Source organism: Lynx rufus, unplaced genomic scaffold (genome assembly GCF_022079265.1).
Source record: "Lynx rufus isolate CCGP_SWC_20201006 ecotype Redwood Valley unplaced genomic scaffold, mLynRuf1.p SCAF_28, whole genome shotgun sequence".
NCBI classification, from domain to species: domain Eukaryota; kingdom Metazoa; phylum Chordata; class Mammalia; order Carnivora; family Felidae; genus Lynx; species Lynx rufus.
The window spans coordinates 235,104-260,615 of NW_025814843.1; the positions used below are offsets into that span (position 1 = coordinate 235,104).

At 56.2% G+C, this 25,512-nt stretch overlaps 1 protein-coding gene across 4 annotated transcripts in view; it reads right to left on the minus strand.

Moving 5' to 3' along the window:
- The window catches only part of KCNJ12 (potassium inwardly rectifying channel subfamily J member 12), a 44,636-nt gene that overhangs the window by 17,443 nt on the left and 1,681 nt on the right, over window positions 1–25,512 (minus strand). Inside the window, exon 1 of one of the 4 annotated variants that reach the window (XM_047089773.1) lies at window positions 3,038–3,128. The exons of the other annotated variants lie outside the window; for them this stretch is intronic. The gene's annotated coding sequence lies outside the window, so the exon portion shown is untranslated. Of the gene's footprint in view, window positions 1–3,037; window positions 3,129–25,512 lie in introns of those variants that run through there. 4 annotated transcript variants of the gene reach the window in all.

The window sequence follows — 25,512 nt, forward strand, 5'->3', positions numbered from 1 at the left end:
CCTTCCAGAACTCAATGCATTCTTCAGGCTCAAAGGATGCCTCCTCCATAAAGCCTTCCAAGATTTCCCTGGGTCCCCTGTTACTCCTTGCTGAGTCCCCACAACATGTCGCGGGCCCCTTGAACTGAGTGCCTGGCTTCAGCTGAGTGCCTGGCATTGCATCAGAGAATGTTCCAGGTGGAATAGCACGAGCATTTTTGACAGAGGAATAAATAAGGCAGAGAAAGGATCATGGCCATGTCCAAGGTTACCAGACTGCGAGCTGAGTCTATCACCCAGGTATCCTGCCTCCGGTCCCTCTGTGCTCCAGCCACCTCCTCCCTAGTGAGTCCTCCAGACCTGCCTTGCCCCCATCGGGGAAAAGGCCCCCTCTTGGAAGCTGCATTTCTTCGTATCAGGCTGGGCCCAATGTGGGGCCTGTCTGGGACAAGGCAGGGCAGGATCGGGGCCTGAACCCCTGGCCTCAGTCCCCCAATGACCCCGATGCTCTGCAGGGGGAAACACAGGGATGGTTGTTTCCTTAGCTTCCCTTTTTTTTGTCCTCATTTGGCAAATTTGTTTTTATTTGGAGAACAGAAAATGCACTGGGAGAGCCTGCCAGACCTCTCTGAGGGGCCCGGGGTTCCTTCTGGCATGGACAGGAGGCTGAGCTCTAAGATCAGGAGTCCAGGAAAATAGAGGGGGCTTTCTAGAAGGCTCATCACTCCACCCCAGGACTCCTCTTTACAGTTCAGGTCTGGGGGCACCGCCAAGGGCTTGGGCCTTCACCTCCTCACCAGAATCACACTTAATACTCACTAACTCACTCAACAGGTATCTACTGAGAGTACAACGTACAGATACAGTGCTTGGGGCCAACATTCAAGTGGAGCAAGACGGACAATGAACATGTTAGAGGGGAAAAAAAAGAAGCAATTCCAGAGGCAACGTGGGCACTGTTCCAGAGGTCTTTCAGAAAACTTGAGACCTACGGGAGAAAATGTGGGAACAGTGTTCCTGGAAGTAGGAACAGCAGGAACGAAGACCCTGAGGCCAGAAGGTTGCTCCATGTGTTTAAGGAACTGGAGGGAGGGCAGCAGGGCTGGAGCTGCGTACACCAGGGAGAGGAGGGGAGGTGAGAGGGGACAGAAACAGCTCAGAGAGAGGACTTGGCTGGGGACACACCGCCAGCTGGGTAGATGGGAGCACCTGAGCTGCTTCTTGCTCACCTGCCAGTGGCAGTAATGACCCAGGTCCCAAAAATGGTGCTCCGAGGAAATGCTTCCCACCGCCTTGCCTTGCCACATGCCGGACCCTCTGCCCAAGGCCCTTTCTTCCTCTTTCTCCCTCAAACTCTTATGCATCCTTCCAAGCCCCTACCGCTTGTGCTTCACTCTGTCTTTGAGCAGACCGTGCTGGGTGGCACTTACCTATCCCTCCAAGTTTTCCCTACCAGGCCAGGGGCCCCCTAAGGCCAGGGCCTGGGTCTGACTGCCCTGAGCACGGTCCAGGTTCTAGAAGAGGCTAAGGAGGGCAATGGAGACTAAGCCTCAGAAGGCCCCTCATGATTCTGCCACTATGACCCAGGAGTACCCTCGAGGCATGCACTGCAAAGCAGCGGGCATGGCTGCCGTCCATCCCAAGACCACTTCAGTCTCAACTTGCCACGGGACCTTGCTCTCTCTGGGCCTCAGTCTCCCCATCTGTCAAACGAGAAGCTCTTCTGGGTTTGTTCATGTTGCCTCAGGGAGAAGGCTGTGGCCCGGGGAACGGGAGTCTCCCACCCCCTTCCCCTATTAACGGCTCACAGCAGAGCAGCCCTGCAGGGTGCAGGGGCAAGGCTGTCATCATCAGAGTCCCCTCTGAGCTCTGGGCAAGCCCACGGAGCAGGAAATGTCAGCTTTCTGCCAGGTCAGTGGGGGGGGGTGGGGGGGGGGGTCCAGGCCGAGCCTCAGGGTGTTGGAGGGTCCTCCCACCCCTAATAAGACCCTGCTGGGAAACATCCCAGTGCCTGCCTACCCAGAACAGCCATGTAGGTGGCACTGAGGGTGCAGCTAAACTTTTCTCCCTGCCATGGCCTGTGTTGGTCCCCAAACCCTCACGAGGGCTGCTCAAGGACACCAAAGCGAGGGAGCCTGAGTGAGGGGAGAGGGGTGCAGGGAGGTCCGGAGGACCACGTGGGGCAGAGGCAGGGCTGTGTGGTCCCTGCCACTCAGTAGCATGTTCCAGGGGGTCCTACCCTGGGGCCCCAAAATGGAATCCAGGGCTCTCTGAACTTGATGGGGAAAACACCCGAACTTCGCCTTTTCTCTCTGTAAAAGGTACCATCCCTCTGCGACAAATGGAGGCAGCAGAGCCCAGCAGCCTGGCGCTCAGTGCGGCTGGTCCCGGGGCCTGTTGTAGGTGCTGCCAGCAAAGGCATTCTGAAGCAACAGCGTGCTAATTACCGTATCACACATTCTAAAATAACGTTTTGATAAACAGTTCACGTTTCTGGTTTCCTTTGTGGTCCTATGTGGGTTCTCTCACGCGTTCAAGAACATTATCCTGAGCAAGTGCACATCAAAGGCAACCACGGCCAGGCAGGTCGGGACTGGGGCATCATCGTGAAATGGTGGAGTCACCTGGGCCGTCTCGTTCGTTCATTCGTTCATTCATTCATTCACGCGTTCACTCATCCATCCGTCCGTCCATCCCACAAGCATGTCTTCATCGAGCACCAACTCCATCTCTGGAATTGGTGTAGTGGGAACAGGGTGAAAAGCCCGTGCCCCTTGGTGTTTCTAACAGGTAGGGGAAGAGACAGACACTTCAGAAGGAAGTGAATGAATGGAGAAGACTCACGCTGCACCGGAGGCTGTACGACCACGGGGGGAGGCGCGGTCCGGCTGCCTGGAGGGAAGCCAGGGCTTGCAAGAGGACACAGGGCTCAAGCAGGGAGGGCAAACGCACAGGCCAAAGGCAAGGAGTTGCTCTCTGAAGGAAGAAGGTTGGCAAGAGGGAGGCGGGCAAGATGAGGTCTGAGCGGGCATGGGCGGGTGCTCGGCCTGTGACCCACCTGTGATGCCCCCTGGCCTGGTCCCAAAGTCACTCGGGAGCCCTTCTGGGGCCCAGGCCAGGAACATGAGCCTGAGGAATTCTCTGGAACACAGGGATGAGTATTGACAGCATCGTCTTCCAGGCATTGCTTCGTCTAGTCCTCGGTGAGGTACAGGATCTTCTTGGCCCAATGTCACAATGAGCTGAAGCTCAGGGTGGGAAGGGACCCACAGCCAGAGGGCAGTGATGCTGTGACCTCACAGCTGTCTCACCCCGACTCCCCCCACCGCACACGCTTCTCCAACCCCAGCAAACCAGAGCTGCGCACCAACCGTGCACCAGGCACACCCAACACCGTGACATATGCTGCTTCAGTTCACAGCATCGTTCCTCTTGATAAAGGCCAGAGATGGGCTCAGAGAGGGTGAGCACCTTGCCCAGAGCCACACAGCTGGTCCACAGCAGAGGGGATGGGAATCCAAGACTTCCAGGGCCATGGGAAGAGAGACCCTGGACAGGACTACGCCAGCCTGGCCCTAATGTCTCCAGGAGAACCCAGTCTCTCCAGATGTCTCAGGACCACCTCCTGCAGTGAGCCTCCCTGTGCGCTGCTGTCTGCCTCTTCCTGAAAGCTAACTGATGCTGGGGCAGGACAGCGCGGGGAGGGGGGGGAGGGGGAGGGGGGGCGGGGGCGGGGGCACTGCTGACAGCCCAAGGCTGGCGGGGCAAGGGCCTGGGGGTGTGACCAGCAGGTCTCTGCCCCAAGAGCAGGTGGGGCAGCCACTGAGAACCCCAGGAAAAGCTTTCTCATGCCTGAAGCTTTCATTTAGCACCTCTTCTATATTCCTCTGAACAACCCTACGAGACGCTGCCTGATGTCCTCCCCCAAGAGGAAGAAACAGGCTCAGAGAGGGAATCGAGCACCTCAAAGCTACAAGCCAGTCAGTGCGCAGAGGGCCGTCTCCTCCTCAGGCGAGGCCTGGAGGCCTGGAGAGTTCGTGTGTGTTAGTGGCTGGGGTGAATGGCCAGAGCTCAGAGGACAAATGAGGCTGCTTCCTGACCCCATTCTCACACCAGCATCTGCCGGCAGGAGGAAGATGTTAGGGGCCCGGGGATTCTTCCCACACTTGGTCCCAGCCCTTGCCTGCTCCAGCTTGCCCTGCCTCCGCCTTTAAGACACAATTACAGGATTAACCCTTGCCTCAATTTCCACATCGGTTACGCGGGCCAATTATATTGCCTGCCTGGTACTGCTGTTTAGGGAATTAGTGGAGTTAGTTTATGCAAAGTGCCCAGATCAGGGGCCAGCACACAATAGGTGCTCATGTGTGGGCACATCCTTGCATGGACCTACAGCCTGAGGTATGGGTGCATGTTTTTCTAGGAGTGTCAGGGAAGTGTAGACACTTGGCCCCACTTTGCATTTCCCCAGAAAAGACCTTGAGTGAAGGATGCGGGAGCAGGAAGTTTATTTGGGAGGTGATCCTGGGAGCGGGAAACAGAAACAGGGGAAGGACGGCAGCAAGTCACTGCCAAGGGCACGTAGGCTCCGGCCCGCTGGTGCCCAGAACTCGAGCCTCGGTTATCCCCCCAAGGGGCAAGGGGCGAGTGGTGCTGGGGGAGGCGGGGGTTGCGGGGGGCCTGACGTCCACTCCACTGATGGGTACAGGGCCCTGGGTGGGGGTGGGCGTGGGGGCGGTGCGGGAAGGACATGTTCATCCCCCCCCCCCCCCCCCCGCCGGCCACACGTGCAGGCAGCTCCGGTGACCAGAGGAGGCGCTTGTGCAGAGAGTTAGGGTGTGGTCAGAAGCGAAGTGGGAGGTATGAAGCGGGCAGCCCCGAGAGCTGGTGTCTCACACTCGGGGGTACACGTACGGCTGGGGCTATGTGCGCTCCTGCTCTTCGGCAGGAACACATGGGTGCCTGTGCAATCTGCGGTGTGTGCACACAGACACAGACCTGTGCCTTCACGAGGACAGATCTGTGCCTACATTTGTGCTGGGGCTGGACACCATGGGGTGGGTCTCTACGTGTCTGCCCTTGCACACATGTAGGTATACGTTTAAGCTTTACAAGGCGCGGCACACACATGCATGTGTGCTCAGCCTGGGTGCATGTGCATGCACTGTAGTCCCTCGCCCAACCCTGGCAGCGGCCACAGGATGGCAGAGATGGTCTGGTCACCTTGGCAACGGGGCAGGAGCTGGCTAAGCTGGGACAGCCTTGGTTCAAAGGGAAAAAAAAAAAAAAAACCAAACCACTGAACACAAAGAGGCTGGGAAAAGAAAAGGAGGTGGAGGGCCCGGATGGGGCGAGGCTCAGCCCCCAGCCCCCAGCTTCTGCTCACAGATCTCCTACCCCCACTGGATCTGAGGCCCAGTCCCTGCCCTGGCTGCCGGCTGCCAGGAGCCAAGACACGGGTCCAAGGACCCATATCAGGCCCAGTTTTCTGAGCATCCCCTGTGTAAGATCCCTTTAGAGTCCTGGGAGCTCACCTAGGAGGAAAGCAAGAAGGGACGAGGTGGGTGCCACAGACCCCGACTGCCAAACACCCCGGGAGAGCCCTCTCCCAGATTCGCTGCACCCCAGAAGAGGGCGCCCCAGACACGAGGCACTTTGCAAACCAGGGGACCCTGGGCCGAGCCCACACAGAAGTCACCCTCTCTGGACAATTAACGCACAAATTGCGTGCACCGCCCCACAGCCGGGCCATTAGCCCAGATCCTGCGATGATTTATTCACGAGCTCCTATCTCCTTCTCATCCCCACGGCCAGCTCATCGGCCTCACTGCCTAGGCCGGGAGGGACGACCCACAGACGCTTTCCTGGCCTCGCTCGAAAACATTGCATGCTATTTATATTTCATCAGACGAGTGCACGGGATGAAACCGCTGGTGATCTGCTCCCGCAGGCAGCCGGGAGCTGAAAGCCCCACATGGGTGGCCTCTGGGAAGGGAACTCTGGCTCTCAGACAGGAGAAGTCCAGATTTCTCTCACTCTTTCACGGTGGGCCCATGCTGAGAGCCTGTGGCACAGGACCTCGGCTCACATTGACAGGGGCTTTACCTTGACTGCCTCACTGTGTCCTGACAAGGCCCCACCGGAAAGATTCTGCCATTATCCTCATTTAACAGATGAAGAACGAAGGTTCGGAGAGATGAAGTCACTAACCTGAACCACACTGCCTGTAAGAGGCAGAGCTGGGAAGTAAACCGCAGGCAGCCCCAGAGCCTGTACCTTTACATCCCAGCATCTGGCCTCCCGGAGCCCCAGGGCAGCGCTACGAGGTCGTAGGTATCCTGTCTTACAGATAAGGACACCAAGGCTCAGAGAAGTACAATGACTTGCTCAGGGTCACACAGCCAGGAATGGAAGCCAGGCAGGTGACCTTGACTGATAATGTGCTCTAATCCTTGCCCCGGGAGACGCCACTGATGTGCCCAGGGAGCAGCCCCAGGAGAAGGAGAATGGCTCGGGGCAGCCAGTCTCCACTGCTACCTGAAGCCACAGCCATGCAGGGTCCCCTCACCTGCCAGGGGGTGGCCCTACCTCAGTGCTCAGCCCCGCCTCCCAGAAGCCAAGTGGAGGCGCAGGGTGGGTGGCTCTGGTATAGCTCCAGCTGTCAACACAATGACAAGCGTGAAGGGCACTCAAATCACAGCGCTACCCTCTTGTCATCGCCCTCACAGAGAAGGGACCCTCACACAGTCGGACGGGTCAGGCCTCACCAACATCGGGCTGGGGAGCTCTGGATAACCCAGAGCTCCCATAACCCCTGGATTTTCCTGAGACCCCTGGGAGCGGAGTTGGCTAGAATCCCAAATCCTGCCAGACAGACTGCCCCCTCTTTGAGCCTCAGTGTCCTCATCTATAAGATGGGAACTGACAGTGCCTCCGAGGGCTGGGGTGGACATGTGAGAACTTGGTAGCCAGCATGAGGCCGGTATGCAGTGGTCACCCAGCAAGTGGCCACTGTGCATTCACGTTATTTGCAAAGCCCGAGGTACCGCACCTGCTTGAATACAGACTGCACGAGCTTTGCAGTGGGCCAGCTCTGGGTTCAAATTCTGACTCTGTGACTCCCTGGTTGTGTACCTCGGGCACCTGGCTTCCCCACTCTGAGCCTCCGTTTCCCTGCCTGTCAGCTGAGGATGTCACTCCTTCCCTATGAGACTGTGGGAACAAACTACATCCAGGCGTGTACAGCACTGATCTCCGACCTCAGCAAGCACTTGAGAGCCAACCAGCCCCTCACTCGCATTTCAACGCCAAGGTCAGGGTGGCAGGCACCTCTGAGCAACCCCCGGCCAGTATCTGCCTTCTAGAGACCCTGAGAGGTCGCCATGCCAGGCCTGGCAGGGACCCAGGGACGAGAGGACTGTGGCCCAGCTGGGGAGCAGAAGGTGTCGCAGACTGGCTGCAGGGGCTCAGGGCCCAGAGAAGGGCAGGCTGTACCTGGACCACACAACGGGACAGGGTGGGGGACTGGGGGGACCCAGCCAGGAGAGCCCCTCTCCCCGACTCACCCTGCCTAAGCCAAAACCAAAACACCCTTCTCCTCTCCCTGAACCAGTCCACAATCCTTGCCTGAGCACCAACCGTGTTCAAGCACTCTGGGCCTCGGTTTCCCCATCTGTAACATAGGGGTGAGACGACGTGATCGCTGTGATGATGAATGAGTTCATAAAAAAAGAACCGTGCCTGGCATAGAGAAATATTATTAACACGTCAACATGATCAGCAGCAGGTGCATTTGTGTGCCAGGCCCCGGGGATACGGAGGGAAGAGGCCCGCGGATCCCAGCGCCGACCACACTGTGTGTTCGTGGTCTCTGTCCAGGCCTGCCAGCTCCGGGACTCCTCAAGCACTTTCAGGCACCCCTTTTCTATGACCCCAGCAGGGCCAGGAAAGAGTTTTTGGAAAGAAAATGAATTGACAGTTTATCTGACAGTTTATCTCTGGCCACACTCAACTCCCAGCAGGCCGTACCCCTACATGCCTTGGCCCAGGCTGTCCCCCTAACCCGCAGGGTGTCCACCTCCTGGCTGACCTCTGGCTTCTTCTTCAGGCTCCCAGGCTGGGTTTGGAGCCGCCCCTAACCCTCTGCAGCCCCCTGGGTTTTTCTCTGTCACAGCCCTGACCACACCAGGCACCCCTACCACCCCTGCCTCAAGCCGACCTTCTGGTCACCCAGCACGGGGCCGGGCACAGTACAAGGGCTCCGTGTCTGCGTTCAGAACAACAATCTACAATTTAAGCTTTTATGTTTACTAAGCATGCACTATATACCACACCTTGTCCCCAAGGACAAAGATTTCCTTGTTTAAGCTATACAAGAGTCCTACGAGGTAGATATTGTAATTTTACAGGGGAGAAACTGAGGCTTGGGGAGGTGGCCTGAGAACACTGGAGACTTCATGTGAGTCACAGCCCAGATCTGGACTCCTCTCTCTGCTCCAGCCCGTGGGGCGGCAAGAGAGGCCCGCACTGGTGACCATTAGCGCCCTCAGTGCCCCAGCCCCAGCTTGAAGAAGGATCCTTCTGCCAAAGAAGGGCCCTCAGTGTGGGGGCAGGACAGAAGGGGCACAAGGGCTGGCTTCACACTTGGGGGGCTGAACTGTGCATTCCAGGCCTCTGGGGCCTCATCTGTAAAGTGGGGACACTGAGACAAGCCTGGCGCCTGACACAGACCGGGCACTCGGCAATCAGTTGTTGAAGAAAAGTCTGGAGGGGCCCTCATAGCCTGGGATCCCCTGGCCTCCCTCTGCATAGGCCTCTGCCTAGTGGTGGCCACAGCTCAGTCCAGACAGGGGCCCCAGGCCCCCAGAAGGACATTAGAGGCCCCCAACACCAGATCGATGGCCTGCAGAGAGTGCTGGCCCTGTGAGCAAGAAAGCAAAAACACCCGAGGCCTTGCACAAGGGCAAGATGCTGCACGGGCTCTGTGTGCACAGGGAAGGGCAGCAGGGGGCGGGGCCAGCCCCGGGAACAGCCAGTGACATAAGGACAGACTGTGTGGGACCCTGAAGCTGGGCTTCGGAGGGCTGCTCCGTCAGCCAGAGCCAGACCCCTGGACCTGGGCTCAGAGGAGCACCTGGGGGCCCAGAAAATCCCTCAAACCTCTCTGCGCCTCACGTCCTCCTTTGTAACTGGGGATACCAAGAGGACAGCATTTCCACGGTTATCTTGTGAAAGTACCCATAAAACTCTGAAGCAGCAGAAGCCTCCAGTAAACATCCTTTCCAGAGACCCAGGAGCCTGCACTTTCCCTCCAGCTGTGGGTGGAGGGCAGGTGACAGGTGAGCCAGAGAACCTGGGAACTGGGGAGACACGGGCACCGGGGTGCAGGGAACGGGGTGTTAGAGTGATGTCAAGGGACACAATAATGACTTACAAATCCAGCCCCGGCCTAGAAGCAGCCTCAGCCCCTCCCCAGAGAGAGGTGGGCTGGGCAAGAGGGGCAGAAGGTACCGAGGGTCAGGGAAAGGGGAGGCGGGGGGACCAACCCATGTATACTCCCCACGCCCACCCGCGCCGCCCTCCCCACCTGTGCCGTCGGGCCACATCCACTTCACTGGCCAGGACACACACATCTCTCCCACCCGCTCACAGAACTCAGGCGCACGCCCTCTCCACGGTCAGGGCCCCTGCACGACCACCACACACACGGAGCCACGCACCCCCATCTCCAATGGCTTTCCACCTGTCTCTACAGTCCACGTCCGTCTACACTGTCCCCAAACGGGACTCATCACCACGGGCCTGGCGCTGTGAACACGGCTGGTTCACACTGACCCCATGTGCCTGGACTCCTGGGTTGTGAGGACGGGAAACAGAGAGGAGGGCAGGGGACCGTGAAACCCTCCACTCGCAACAGTACCAGCATCCCCAGGCCAAGGGGAGCCAGGTGGCTTGGACGCCCTCCAAATCCAGCCGCCAGGCACAGCCCCGGTGGGGGGCTCCTGCCGGATCCTCGGTGCTGACAGGCTGATGAGGGGGTGGGGGATCAGCTGGGTCTGTGCCTCCGCCTCAAGCAGCTGCAGTCTCGGGGGAGGGAGGGGTAGAGGGGGGTCCTATCAGGAGGTGGCATCTGTCCCCTTCCTGCCTTTCCATCCCCACTGTAGCAGGCAGGGCCCCCCTTCCCTGAGGAGCCCTGCCTGCCAGGCTGGGCACTGCTGAGCACACTCGTCCGTGACCCCCAAGCAGGCACAGGTTGAGAGCCCACTGTGTGCCGAACTTGTGGGAACTCCTAGACACAGAGCCCTGCTAGGACCTCTAGTGGGTAGCTTATTATTCCCACTTTACACATGGGGAAACTGAGGGTCAACAAAGCTCTGTGGCATGCCTGGACCGCTTCCTGTAGAAGTTGCTGCAGCTCAGGAAGAAAGACAGGATAGGAAGCCGCTTCAGAAAGCCCACCCCACCCCCATGCAGGCCACACACTGGGCACCCTCCACTGATTGTCTTGCTTCACCGTAAGGACGGTCCTTGGAGGTGGACAGCTGGATGCCTGCATCCACCGTTCCGATGAGGAGTCCAGGCCACAGCGGCGGAGCCAGGAAGCAGTCCTGCCGGAAGGCCAAGCCGTGGCTCAGTTCCCCCAACCCGCTGGCCACCTGAAGCCCTGCTGGGAGTCGTGGGAGGTCGCCTGCCGCCCGGGGAGGGGGCAGAGGATCAGGGGAAGGTAAGAGCTCGCAGGGGAGATGCTGCTGGGCAGGGAGGGGGCTGAGCCTGGAAGTGGAGGGCAGGCCTGGATGAGAGATGAGACCGAGAGCTGGCTGAGGACACGGCTGAGGCCCGGGGTTGGCGGGGAGGAGAGGGCACCCCAGTGAGCGCACCTCAAGGCGCTGGGGCGGATGTCGAGCCACGCAGACCTTCCCAGGGGGAGCCAGGGCCCTGGGCCCAGACGGTGCTGACAGTGAGCCAGACGAACTCTGGAGGTGACCAAGGGGGACCCAGGTGACCTGGACCTGAGCAGTTTGTACTGCCACCATAGGTACAAAGATCAGGGGCAAAGGCCAAGAGGAGAAATTGGGGAAAGCGACTGGGGACACACGCAGTGAGGAGTTCTGTAGTTACAGGGAGCAGAGAAATGAGCAGAAGCCAAAGGGGAGGGGGCGGTCAAGAGAGCGTGCTTTCAGTGGCGGAAGATAATATATCCTCAGAAGCTTAAACACAGGGTTGCCATATGACCCAGCAGTTCGCTCCTAAGTATGGACCCAAGAGAACTGAAAACCAGTGTTCACACATGACCACGTACATGACTGTTCCCAGCAGCACGACTCACACCAGCCAAAGGCGGAAACTGCCCCGACACCCGTCAACTGCCCAAGGATGACCAAAATGTGGTACGTTCACCCATGGACTATCATTCGGCCCTAAAAACCATCAAGTACTGAGCCACACTGAAGTCTGGACGAGCCTCAGAAACACTCTGCCAAGCGAAAGCAGCCAGACACAAAAGGCCACAAGTTGGATGATTCCACGTATATGAATGTCCAGAATCGGCAAATACACAGACGCAGAAAGCAGTGGCTGCCAGGGGATGGGGGCATGGAGAGTGCGGGTTGGAGGGTGGGGGGTGATTATTTAATGCGCACAGGGTTTTGTCCTGCGATGAAAACGTTTTGGAACAGGATGAGAGGTACATTTGCACACCCTTGTGAATGTATTAGATGCCACCGAATGGCTCGCTCTCAATGGTTAATTTTATGTCATGTGAATTTCGCCTCAAAAAATATTTTTTTTGAGGAGTCACATGAAAGGGATTTGAACCCAACTAAAGCCTGACAGATGCAAGGCTAACTCCTCACACCCACTCAGCGGGGCCACGGCCACGGCCCAGAGAGTGGGAAAGAAACGCTTGCTGTTGCAAGAAAGAAGGAAACAATAGCAGAGCACTGCATGGCCTCCGGGCCACCTGCAAGGCCCCCTCCTTACTCACACTGCTCCAGCCATGATGTCTGTTCTCCACACCAGTCCCTGACCCCGACGGGGGAACACCACCTACCTTTGGCCTCTCCCCGGGCCCGCTTCCCTCCGATATGCTCCTGGCTCCTCCCTGACTCCATGAAGGTCTCCGATCAGATGTCCCCTTCCCTCCCGTGTATTCTACGGTCACTTATTCAGAAATCTATGCTCAGTTGCCCCTTGACATGTGAGGGCAGGGGGTTGGCATCCAAGACTACTCGTTTTCCAAGACTATTTTGTAGAGGTGTTCTAGGTTCACACCAAAATTGAGGGGAAGGTACAGAGATTTCTCATATACCCCCTGAGTCTACACATGCACAGCCTCCCCCACTGTCAACATCACTCACTAAAGTGGTACATTTGTTACAATTGGTGAACTTAAACTGACACATCATAATCACCCAAAGTCCACAGTTTACCTTAAGGCTAACCTCTGGCGTTGTACTTTCTATGGTTTTGGACAAATGTGTAATGACTTGTATCCATCATTATGGCATCATACAGAATAGTCTCACTGTCTAAAAATCCTCTGTGCTCTACCTATTCATCTCCCCTTCTCCACGCCCGGCAACCACTGACCTTTTTATTGTATCCATGGTTTTGCCTTTTCCAGAATGTTACATAGTTGGAATCCTACAGCATATAGCTTTTCCAGACTGGCCTCTTTCACTTAGTAAATCTGCACTTAAAGTCCTCCGTGTCTTTTCACGGCTTGATCTCTCTCTCTCTCTCTCTCTTTTTTTTTTTTTTTTTTTTTTTTGCTGAATAAGGTTCCATTGTCTGGATGCACCATTTATCCATTCACCTATTGAAGAACATCTTGGTTGCTTCCAAGTTTGGGCAATTGTGACTAAAGCTGCTATAAACATCTGCGTGCAGTTTCTGTGTGGATGTAAGTTCTCGACTTTGTTAGGTAAATACCAAGAAGTATGACTCCTGGATCATACGGTAATAGGATGTTCAGTTTTTAAGAACCAAACGTCTTCCAAAGAGGCTGCACCATTTTGCATTCCCACCAGCAATTACAGTTCCTCTTGCTCTGTGTCCTCGCCTACACTTGGTGTCAACAGTATCCTGGATTCGGGCCATTCTAATAGGTGTGCAGTGGCATCTCGTTGTTTTAATTTGCATTTCCCCGATGACATATAACGTGGAGTGTCTTTTCCTATGTTGCCTGCCATCCGTGTATCTTCTTTGCTGACACGTCCATTCAGGTCTTTGACCCATTTTCCAATTAGGTTGCTTGCTTCCTATTGTTGAGTTGTAAGACTTCTTTGTATATTTTGGATAACAGCCTTTTATCAAATGTGTCTTTTGCAAATGTTTTCCCCAAGCCCATGGCTTGTCTTCTAATTGTCTTAATACTGCCTTTCCCAGAGCAGAAGTTCTTAATTTTAATGAAGTCCGGCTTGTCAATCATTTCATTCACGGATCGTGTCTTTGGTGTGGCTAAAAAGGCATCACCAGATCCAAGGCCATCTAGGTTTTCTTCTATGTTATCTGCCAGGAGTTTAATACTTCTGCATTTTACATTTAGATCTATGATCCAATATGAGTTAACTTTTATGAAGGATGCAACGTCTATGTCTAGGTTTTTTTTTTTTTCTTATGAATGTCCAGCTCTTCCAGCCCCTTTTGTTGAAAAGACTATCTTTGCTCCATTGTCAGAGCTGGTTGACAATACTTATAGGGGTCCATTTCTGGGTTCTCCACTCTGTTCCTTTGATCCATTTGTCTATTCCTGTGTCAATACCACACTGTCTTGATACCTGTAGCTTTACAGCAAGTCTTGAAGTCACGTGGTGTCAGTCCTCTGACTTTGTTCTTCTTCAATAGTATGTTGGGCTCATCTGAGTCTTGCCTCTCCATATGACTTTAATCAGTTTGTTGATATTCATAAATTAACTCATATTTTGATCGGAATTCCATTGAGTCTATAGATCAGACAGGGAAGAACTAACATCTCGGCAATATTGAGTCTTCCTATCCATAAACATGGAATATCTCTCCATTTATTTAGTCCTTCTTTGATTTCCTTCATCAGAGTGTTGGAGTTTCCCTCTTAAAGATCTTGCATATATCTTGTTAGACTTGAACCTAAGCACTTCATTCCAGGGAGTGCTAACATCAACGGTATTGTTTTTAATCTCAAATTCCACTTGTTCGTTGCTGGTATATAAGAAAGCAATTGACTTTTGTATATTAACCTTGTATCCTGCAACATTGCTAAATTGCTTATTTGCTCCAGGGCTTATTTGTTTTTTGTCAATTCTTTCAGACGTTCCTACATAGACAATCATGTCATCTGTGAACAAAGACACTTTTATCTTTCTTCCCAGTTTGTATGTCTTTTATTTCCTTTTCTCGCCTAATTGCATTAGCAAGGACTTCCAGTATAATGCTAAGAAGGAGTGGTGAGAGGGGACATCCTTGCCTTGTACCTGATCTAAGTGGGAAAGCTTAAAGTCTCCCGTCATTAAATATGATGTTAGCTATAGGGTTTTTTGTAGATAGTCTTTATCAAGGCAGGAAAGTTCCCCTCTAGTCCTAGTTTGCTGGGAGTTTTGACAATGAATGGGTGTTGTCAGGGCTTTGTTTTGTTCCCTGGAGAGTCCTGGTACTTGCAGAAAGTGCTGGCCTACGGTGAACCCTTAATGCCCACCTTTGGAAGAAACAGGTGCAGAGTGTAGAGAAGTGTCTAGCAGAGAGAGGGAGACTCACCACAGTGATGATCTTGGGTAGGTGCAAGGGATGGGGGCCCAGTGGGCAAGGCAGGAGATCATTCCATCCGCAGGAAAGAGAAGAAGGCACGCTGAGGGGCACAGGTGCCAGGACATGAGTGGCTGTGGTGGGAGCAAGTAGAAGTTCTCTTCTTTGATTTTCTCAGTGAAAGAGGAGGCCACACTGTCAGCTAAGGGTCCAGGACCTTGAAGTGAAGGGCAGGGCCCCAGAACTGAGGGAAAAGGTTCCGGAACAGGCAGGAAGGAGACAGGCCTGGGATCAGCAGTGTAAGCCGAGAAGCAGCACCTGGAGTGAGGTGGGGCTAACTGGCCACCCCAGGCAACAGACTCAGGGGTTCGTGTCCCTTACGTCTTTCTCCCTGGTGTCTAGGAGGGTCAGGGTGTGCCCAAGAGGCAGGTGGCAAGAAACCTCTCTGCCCCAGGCCCTGCCCAGGGCCCCAGGGATGGCCTCTCTGAAGGAGAGTCTGAAGGACTCTCTAAGGTCTCCACTGGCTGGAAACTCACCCTGGGAGGCACTGGTGTAGAGACACCTCCTTAGGGTGCCTTCTCTGCTCTGCCATCCCCCCGTCCTCTGCAGAAACTTCTCCTCAGGCCATGGGTTAATTTAAGTCCATAATTAAAGGAATCAGTGAGTGAAGGAAGAAGTGATCAACGGCTCCTCTGTCTGCACAGGCACCAGAGCGGCTGCCATCACATCCCAGGGCATCAAATAACATTCGTGGCCAGGTCTATAGGCAGCGTGCTGTGCCCCCACCCCATATCCACAGACCCACAGAACTCAGCTGTGGGTGGGGTTGGGGCTCTAGGGACGTGGGACCAATAAACAGACGTGAGAAATGGATGAAGGGGAGGAACCCCGACCCTGAGAGCTTTAGCAAGACCTCGACCTAAATCTTTCCCCTGCATGAGCCTCCCAACACACAGTAGGTGCTCAAGCGATGACCTTTCTGCTCTAGTCCTGTGGGGGTAAGAATGAGGGAGATTGGACGGACGCCGTGTTCGGTGGCCGAGGTCTCAGGGGACAGAGGACAGCAGGTCATTCAATGTGGGCATCAGCTCTGCCGGTCCCTCCCTCTTGGGGCTTCAATTTCTCCCCCTGCAAAATGGACAGAACTCTGGGAGACCTCCATCGTCTAGAGCTCTGTAATAGTGCTAACACTTGGCACACACGATCGCAGTTTAAACGGGGTGTAGACTTAGCCCCATTTCTCAGAGTAAGGGAGTGAGGCTCAGAGAGGTGAAGCTGCTTGCCTCAAGACACACAGCTAGCAGAGGGCGACAGCCCCATTGGAATCCAGGCCAACCTGGCTCCTGCCCAACATCGCATTTCCCGGATCCTTGGCCAGGGCATCTCTGCCCCCTCGGGGGCTTTCGTGCCTTTGGATAGAAACTGAGGCCCGCTCATAGGGCCTGTCAATCTGGGTTCAAACGCTGTTTTGGCCACCTGTGTCCCTCAGTGGCTCCTCTCTCAAGCCCTACGCCCCGCCTGGCCAGGACGTTTTGAGAATTAAATGAGATAATGTTCGGGAAAGCACTGAGCACAGCACCTGGCACCAGAAGACACTGGGTAAACAGTCATTTTCATTATTATTTTTGGGTGCCAAGTCTCAGCGAAACGTCACGTCACTTCCTGAGAAATAAAGGCACCCAGTACCACCACGGGCTGCTGATTTCACCACCAGGGCATGCATTTTGCTAAAGCCCCCAAAACGTCCTGACGGCCACCGGAAGCCAAGGGAGGGGCTGAGGACACCCAGGCTCTCCTGGCCACGTGGCATCAGGCCAGGGCATCGCAGCGGCTCATCCGTGGTGGCCCGAAGCGGGGGCGACGGCGGGAATAAAACCCAGCCCCCTCCCTCTGGCAACTTCGAGCTCTCAGGGAAACCCAGACCCCTGAGGAGCCCACCCCTCGGGCTCCGGGCGCAGACTGGGCTGTTGAGAGACACGATGGGCTGCGCGCGGCCTCTCTGAGACTCCGTTTGGGCATCCGCAAGACGAGGCAGCCGCTTCCTGTCCCTGGCGTTAGTCACGAAGACCCACTGCGATGAGAAAGGGCAGGGGCATGCCACCTGACTCCCAGTGACCTGAGCCTGGGGGAAGGATGAAGGTCAGGAAAACAAGGTCCTTGCAGGAGCTGGCTGCGGCCAGAAAAGCTATGGGAAGGTGTCTGGATGTAAAGAGCTGCCCCACCTGACTCCAGAACAAGCAACGGAAGTGCAAGGGCCACCGTCACAGCCAGGACTGGCAGGGGCTGGGTGGCCAGCGACACTGGCGGCCGTGGGTGCGAGGGCGCAGGCTCGCTCGGCTCTGCCGAGAGGTGAGGACGCCGGGATGACCCGGAGGAGGGCACGGCAGTGACGGCTCTCGACGTCACAGAGGCACAGGCCCTCTGACCCCACAGGGCCATTTCTGGAACGTTTGGCTTGGGCAACCCAGGCATGGGGACCTAAGTCCGGGCAGGAACAGCCCAGGGGTGGGCGGAGACACAGAAGCGTAGCAGGATGAGGCGGGCTGACTAAATGGAAACTCAGCCTCGCATGGGAAACGCCAGCTAGACTTTAAAACCATTTCACTGGTTGGTATACTAACAAGAGGTGTCACACACACCCCATCCCAGGGCTACGTGTTTCATCTGACTGCTCCCAACAGCCTAATGGACAAAGGACCCTAATAGCTCCATTTTGCCAATGAGAAAACTGAGACACAGAACAGCTGAATAATTTGTCCAAGGACACACAACTGGCACAGTAGCAAAGATCAGGCATGTAACCCCAATGCTGTATGTCTCCAAAATACATCGCTAAAATAGAATACGTTTCTTTTTTTTTTTTTTTTTTTTCAACGTTTTATTTATTTTTGGGACAGAGAGAGACAGAGCATGAACGGGGGAGGGGCAGAGAGAGAGGGAGACACAGAATCGGAAACAGGCTCCAGGCTCCGAGCCATCAGCCCAGAGCCCGACGCGGGGCTCGAACTCACGGACCGCGAGATCGTGACCTGGCTGAAGTCGGACGCTTAACCGACTGCGCCACCCAGGCGCCCCTAGAATACGTTTCTTAAAAAAGAAAGGACAGCGTATCCAGGTTGACCATGTGTAGTGGGTTGAATGAAAGCCCCCCCCCCCCGCAAAAGATATGTCCACCCAGAACCTGTGAAAGTGACATTATTTAGATAAAAGGTATTTGCAAATAAAATTAACCCAAGGATCTGGAGATGAGATCATTCTAGATTAGGATGGGCCCTCCATCCAATGACAATTGTCTTTAGAAGAGAAGAAAAGAGAAGACCAGACAGGACACGACAAGACACAGACAGAAGAAGGCTGGGTGAAGAAACGGGCAGAGATTGGAGGGATGTGTCTATACGGCAAGGAACACCAAGTTTTGGTGTCAGCTACAGAAGCTGGGAGAGAGGCATGGAATGATTCTCCCTCAGAGCCTCAGCAGGAAGCAAGTCTGCCGACCTCTTGATTTCAGACTTCTGGCCCCCAGAATTGGGATATGATAAATCTGTGTCGTTCTAAGCCACTCTGTTTGTGGTAATTTGTTATGGCAGCCACGGGAAACTAATACAGGGTGCGGTTTGCTCCCCACTGTCCCTGCGTCTGTTTTCCTTTCTGGGACCTGGCTGATTGTCCCCCCTGGACTGCTGCCTCCGTGCTCCTTCCACCACCCGGACACAGTTTCAAGTGTATGTGTTCATTCAACCCATTTTCCCTAGTGTTCCCATTTCACAGATGAAGAAACTGATACCACTGGCTCGGATCGCTGGTCCAGAGGACCCCTGGAGCCTGCCCAACCACGGCTGGTCCTGCGACCACCAGGAAGGTAGCTGGGTCGGGACAGGGCCCAAAGCCTGGTCACCTGGCCCTGGAGCTTCAGAACTAGGGCATCTGCTGCAGGATGAGGGCCAGGCCCCAGGGGTGCCTGTGAGGCTGCGGCTGGCAGGGTCCACAGAGGAAAGGAGGAAGGCAGCCAGGGGCTCCTCATTATGCAGCCCCCAGGGAGGGGCTGGACCATTCTGTAGCTGCCCCAAGGTCTGCTGGGGGCACCCCTTCCAGTGGTCCTGAAGGCTCCCCAGGGCCCAGGAGGGGGCCTGGCCGCCCCAGCCAGGCAGGTGCTGCCGACAGCTTGAAGCTCAGCAGGCCAAGAATATGGGCACGGTTGAGCCTCCGGCCCGAATGGCAGAGGGCGGGGGAGCAGAGAGAGAGAGGAAACTGCCCTGCCCTGCCCTGCCCTGCCTTGACCGCAGAGCCAAAGCCAAGAGGGATGAAAAAGTGGGTGCCCAGATGTGGGCCTGGTGTCCACACCCATTTCGTAAATGGGGAAACTGAGACTGGGGGTCCAGGAGCAGTGGGGGTGACTCACACCCCTCTCGGACTTAGGCTAGCAGATCCTCTCCACCAGGGGCCCTCAGTGGACCGAGGCGGGCAGTGTCTTTCAGATTCAGGCTCAAACCAGGTTATGGGAATGATGGGCTCGCCAAGCAGGTGGTAGACATCTGAGATGGAGAAGCTCAGAGATGAATCAGGGGTGACCGGTTCCCCAGAGGCCCTTCCCCCCACCGTAGCTCTGAAGACCATGAAGAAGTAAACGATGGCAGTGAGCACCTTCCCCGTGGTGCATGAGCTGTGGGTCACTAAAGCCCAGAGGGGGTGGGATCTGCCCCGGGGCAGGGAGTTCGCAGTGGCATGGGGACCGAAGGGGGCTGGGCTGGGGGCTCCGAGGATCGGAAGATTGAAAAGTGCAAGTTCCCAGGCTCTACCCCAGACCCTCCGAACCAGAATCTCTGGGGATGGAGCATGCTCCCAGAGAGGTCTGAGGAAGGAGGTACCCCGTCCAGGATTCGGCACCTCTCCCACGGCTAAGATGCGCCAATTCTGCAACTCTGTAATCTCGGTCTCAAAGAGGTTACAACTTCCCAACTCAAAGAATCCATGACCCGTACGCTTGGGTGGCTCTGGATATTCAAAGACTCCACAGCTAAGACTCTATGATCTGGACTCTGTGACTCAGCCCTCAAGCCAATGCCCATCAAAGGAGAAAGGATGAAGTCCCTGGGTCTGGAGCCCTGGGGCATCAGCAGGGACAGTGCGTATGGAATGATCCCACGGGGGAAAAAAAAAACAGAAAGCAAGAAAGGAAGAAAGGGGAAAGGGAACTATAGATGTTGGCATGTTTATATAACTACATTCACATGTTTGCGTAAGCACTCAGACAATCCAGAAAGTTCTCTAATAATGGTCACCTCAAGAACATAAAGCTTTGGGCTGGGGTGAGGCGGAAGACAGAGTCTGAGAAGGAGAGATTCACTTTCTGTCCCTACACTTGTTTAATACTTTACCATGAGCATGTAACACTCTAATAATTAAAAACGATAATGATTCATGGGGAAAAAAAGGCATGACAAAGTCTATGCTTCCTTATGTGTTTGTTCGCTTGTTTCTTTTATCCTCTTCCACCCACCAAGACATCAGCCGCGATCCCAAGGCACAGGGCACAGCTCACCGTCCTCGCTCAAGAGCTAATCGTGGAAAGCATGAATGGCGCCAAAATCCTGACATCCCCAGAGCCTGCACACTAATACTTGACCGGAGAGACCTCTCCGAGAAGGGAAGGGAGGGGCCTGGGAGAAAAGAGATGCCAGGGGCTGGTCCTGAGGATGGGGTGGCACCGGGATTCCCAGGTCCTGTCACACCCTGCTTCCATGAGGCCACAGTCAAGGCCGCTAGGAAACCCCACTTTTGAGCTCCCTACCTGCCCCCAGATCCCCACGCCCTGCATCCACCTCTGCCCTCCACGTGACCCAGACAGGCCTCACACTCTCTGGGCCTTACCAAGCTCTAGTCCCCTGAAGGAATGGGGCGTGAAGGGATGGGGCCAGCTCCCCCCGGCCATCCCCAGTCCTCCTCAGGCCCCCACAGGCCCGAGTGGAAGCCTGGCCTGGCCTTGGCCCGGAACCAAGAGCCCAGAGGCATAGGGTCGGGGGCAGGAGGCAGGCGGCTGCTACCACCCAGAACGCCAGCTGCTGGCAGTGATTTATTTTTGCTTTAAGTGCTGGAGAATTGCAGGGCTGCAGCCGCCAGCTCAGGGGGCTCAGGCTGCAGCTGGAAGGAGAGGGAGGTGGGCAGGAGGTGGGGGCCGCACAGCCCCTCCCTGACCTCTCTTGCCCTCAGCCTCTCAGAGTCTCCATCACACACACACACACACACACGCTCACGCTCACACACACACACACACACGCACACACACACACACACAGAGCTCAGGACCTCCCTATCTCCACAGGCTCCCTCCTCCCCGCCCCAGCTCTCCTAAGTAAGTCTCAGAACAGCTGCAAGGAGGCTCTAGGGGGCAGAGTCTCCACCACGACCCCCCACCTTGCTTCTGAGACATTTCACCACCTCTGGCTGGGGCTGTCCCTCTCTGGCCCACTCCCACCTTGGGATGTCATATTCACCCTTCCCCCAGGACACCCACTCACAGGTCAGAGGCTAATGACACTCACAGGCAATCTGGAGATAGCTCTGGTTTTCATTATGACCTGATCCCTTTTCTGCCCGGAGGGTGGGCCTCAGGAGACAGTGCCCTGCCCTGGGGCACATCTGGCTAAACGGCCGCTGGGCACCTGGGGTTGCTGAACAGCCCTGGCCGAGGCCCGGCCCCTCGGGAACCTATCTGCACATCCACAGAAGGAGTGTAAGCCTTAGGTTGGCAGAGGCGATGGGGTGATCTGGGGGAGCCAAGGGGCTGTGCTTTGCCAGCTAGAAGGCTTATAGGTTCTTTTTACAGCTGGAAAGCTGCTAAAGTTGGTAATGGCCAATCTTGAAACATAAAATGTTTCAACCTGGGTGTGGTGCTCAAAAACAGAGACTGTGCAGAGGAGGTAAAACACACCGAGGAGGTAAAACACACCGACACAAAACAAAAGGCCGATGGGCATGTGAAAGTGCTTAATTGGGCAAGAAATGGAGACACTGTCCCCTCTGCCACCCCCAGCCCCTGCAGCCGGCCTCCACACATTCTACTGAAGGCCCAAAGATTTATAAACGTGAAGAGAAGCGCTGAGGACCGAGCGGCCCTGACCCTCTGCACCTCAGTTTGCTTAGATCTGCAATGGGAATGTGGTTTCTGCCCCTCACAGGGTGGGGATGGGGGACGCCCTAAGCTGCAAGCAAGCCAAAGGCCAGGAAACACGGCAAGGTTCAGAGCTTGAAGCTGATAAGGTCACAGACAGAAAGAGCTCAACGCAGAGTTGGGGCCTGAAATAAATGCCACTTCTCTCCCCCTCACAGACAGACGGCAGGCCAAGGGCTCAGAGGAGAGGTCTGAAAGCTGGTTCTGCCCCCGACAAGCTCCTCAGTTTGGGGACAGTGATGTCACTTCTCCGAAGCTCGGTTTTCTGATCTGCAGAATGGGATGATAATTGTGGCTACCACTGCTACTGAGCACACTCACTATCTATCAAGCACCGCACATGGAGGAACCAACCCATTCATTCCCCACATGTTTATCGAGCATCTACTACACACAGGGTAGTGCTGTAGGTGCTGGGGACGTAGCTGGGAACAAATAAGACCCAAACCTCTGCACTTAAGGCACTTATATCCCAGTGGGGGAGACAGACAATAAACAAGATAAGCAAATAAAACATAACATGGTGGATGGCATTAAATTTGACGCGTCGAAAAAAGCAAGAGAGGGAATGTGGGCAAAGGGAGCCCATGGTGTCATCCAGGAGAGGCGTCATGGAGGAGGTGGTCTTTGGACAAGACCTGAAGGTGGTGAAGGAGGAGGCTTTGTGGGGATCTGGGGAAGAGTGTTTCAAGCAGAGGGAGCAGCAAGTGCAAATGGCCTGGGGCAGGAGCAGGCCTCAGGTGTTGGAGGCACAGCAAGGAGAAAGGCAGGGCGGCCTGAGGAGAGGGAGACAGTGGGGGGCAGAGAGGGTAGTACCAGACTGTGCAGGGCCCTGTGGACCACAGTGAGGAGTGTGGCTTTTATTCTGAGTTGAGGGCAAAAGGGGGGGGGGGGGCGGGACACGGGAGGATCCTGAGCCCAAGACCAAGACGACAGCACCCAGAGTGTGTCAAGTACACAGTAGGTGCTCAAGCAAGCACGGCCACTCTGAAGGCTTTATCTTTGTTCCCTGGCCCTTCCCCAAGCCCGAGTCCCCCAAAGAGACCCAGACCACAGATGATGGAAGGAGGGGGAGGCTTCAGTTGCCCAAGTGGTGGGAGTGCTCAGTCCAGGCTGGTTGAAGGGGGACGGGTCCCTGGCAGGATCCAGGAGGCTGCTCCCACCGACTCTGGGGCAGCACCAATGCACAGCCGGGGTAGACCTGCTCCCCGGGATCACTGAGAAAGGGGCCCCCGCTCCTGTCTGGCCGTGCAAATGGGACTCTGTCTGATGTTACAGGGCCGAAGGCCAATTAGGGGGCTGGACCAGGGGTCCCCAAGGTCCCCTCAGCCTCACGCTGCCTCTGCAGCTGCCACTTCAGCAGCTGGGCAGGAAGACCTGCGCTATGGAACGTCGGGGGGGTGGGTGGAGAGAAGGGGTGAAGAAGGGGAGGGGGCACAAGACACACAGCAGGAGCAGGAGGCCTGTGTCTGAGGCCCTCTCCCGCTGCAGCAAACCACTTAGCCTCTCTGGGCCTCAGTTTCCCCACATGTCCAAGGACAGGCTGCACTGGAATGACAGATTCTCAAGGCTCTGGTGCCACATTCCCCTCCTTCGTGCAGCTCCCTTTCCACACCCCCACTTCTGCTCAGATCCCCCCTGCCCAGAAGCACACACGGAAGCTCACGTTTCTACTCCCCCCCTCCCAGGTGTTCTCAGGGGTCCCCCCAGCTGCGACTTTGATCCCACTTCACAGATGATAAACTGAAGACCATGAGGAGAAGTGACTCAGCCCCGCTCACCTTGGCTGTGTGCCCTGAAGCCTCCTCCCAAACAGTGAGATTCTCGAGGGAAGGGGCTGGGTCTCCATTCATTCACCACCAGTTTATTAAGCATCTCCTGTGTGCCGGGCACTACACCGGGACCACGGCTGAGGGTGCCAGGGTCTCCACCACTAGAGCTCACGGCCCGCCACAGCTCCCATCATCACAGCGAGGCCTCTGTGGCCAGAGAAAGCAGCCTAGACACAGACCCACCAAACATTTACAGGGCACGCCCGGCCTTCCCTGGGTCCCAGGGATACCACCACCTGGGCACTGGGATGCCGAGCAGGCACCCTGCAGCCAGCCTGGCACACAAACGCAGCCGGGCAGGGTGTCTGGGGAACAGAGGAGGGTGCAACTCTGTCCCCGGGAGAGCGCCAGGGCTCTGGACCAGAGGGACACAGGTTCCAGTCCCTCCCGGTGCCTCCTTGGGCCTCAGATCTCCTGTCTGTACAATGGAGCTAATGCCACCCTAGGTACTGGCAGACCATTAGGAAATTAAATCAGGTGGCAGAGTGCTGGGCCCTCGGCCAGTGCCCGGGCGAGGGCTCCAGTCCCGCCTGCCGCCCGGCTCCTCTGGAAAATCCGCCTGCCTCAGTCCAGCCCCGCCCCCACCCCACCCCCAAGGCTCCTCTGAAGCCTCCAACCTCCCTGCCCCGCCTGCGGCCCAGTTTCAAGCCGGCTTTCTTTCTTTTATCTTCGGCCTTTGCTGTCTTCCTATCACGCAGCCAATTCCCCTGGTACAGCCAGCCTGTGGGCCCGAGCCCACACCCACCACACCTTGGAGTGGCCGGCCCAGCCTCCACCCTCCCGCTGCCCACGAGCTGCCTCCCTCTCAGCCTCTTCTCTGTGCCAGCCTATGGCAGCGCTCCAGCTGCAGGCCCCAGGGGAGGGGCAGGTGTGCCCATGTGTCACTCACAGCAAAGCCCTGGCGGGGGCCCAGCACCGCACACCAGGTGCACCTGTCGGAAGGATGGCCCAGCCCAGAGCCAAGAGGCAGCGAGACCAAGAGTGGCCATCGGGTGGGCTCTGAGGGAGCACCAGCAGCCTTCAGCCTGGGGCTGGGCGAGGGCCGCAGGGGTTGCCGGGAGTGACGACGCAGTTGCTTCTGCCCCAGACGTGTGCCAAGGCCGCCGGGTGCCATGCCCGGTGCTGCCAACTGTGGCCCAGGGCACCAGAGGGAACTGTTCACAAGCAGAACCCGTCCCAGTACCGCATAACTGCAGGGAACTGCTGCCATTGTTACTGTTATTACTATCTTCATTGTTGTCACTATTATTTCACTGCTGCAGGGCCACCAATGTTACCTCGTTCTGCTTCAGGAAGACTTGAGGGGAGGGACACTGTGGCCCTGGGACAAGAAGCTTGACAGGGGCAGCACCCTGGCCTGGGAAGAGCTAGATGATTCTGCTCAAACCCCTGACTCGCTGTGTGGCTTTGGGCAAGACCTTGCCCCTCTCTGGGCATATCTTTCTCGCAGCACAGCACAGCTCACTGAACATCCCTGGATCGGGCAGCAGCCTCCACCACATCCCTTCCTGAGCAGCCTGGAAGCCCTACGGGGGCCTAACGGGGCAGGTGGCCATGATGGGGACAGAGGTCCAGGGGCAGGCCAATAAACCCAGAGCTGCACCAACACCCAGCATTTACAGAGCACCCCCTACCTATATGCATTCAGCAGCGCACCAGTGGAGAAGAGGGGACCCCTGGCATCTGGCACACTGGAGCGCCCGTTCTTGTCCCCGGGAATGCTCAAGCAAGTCCCTCCTCCTTGCACCCTATTGCCCCTAAGGAGTCTTGACCCCACCTGAAGGGATCCCGTCCAACGTCTCCTTCTTAGAGCTG